This window comes from Marmota marmota, unplaced genomic scaffold (genome assembly GCF_001458135.2).
Source record: "Marmota marmota marmota unplaced genomic scaffold, marMar, whole genome shotgun sequence".
Classification (NCBI taxonomy): domain Eukaryota; kingdom Metazoa; phylum Chordata; class Mammalia; order Rodentia; family Sciuridae; genus Marmota; species Marmota marmota.
Window position 1 is genome coordinate 1,553,897 of NW_026000241.1, and position 443 is coordinate 1,554,339.

Consider the following 443-nt stretch of genomic DNA (forward strand, 5'->3'; position numbering starts at 1 on the left):
CAATTCATTCTCTCACTTCTCCCAGCAGGACCCTAGAATGTCTCTGCCTTAGAGTATCCCCATTGGTGTGCCCAGGCCTCCAAAAGCTTCCAGGCCCTTGGGTGACCTCTGACCACACCCTCTTCTCCTTTGTGCATTAGTTTCCCTTTTTCTAATGGGGAAACAGCATAAGGCCCAGAAAGGGGAAGGAACCAGCCTTAGGACACACAGCAGGCCAGCCAGGCTTGAGTTTCTCAGAGACAGGTGCGCGGATACCAGGGTCCAAGAGCGGAGAGGCCCGGGTAGGGAGGGAATGCTGAACATCCCCACATCCACTGTGCTGGCCATGACTCGAAAAAGAAGCCCAGAAAGAGACATAGGGTACAGAGACACACACGCAGCGATCGAGAGATAGGAAGAGCGTAAAAGGGAGGCCCGGGCGCCGGGACCAGACAAAGGACGCG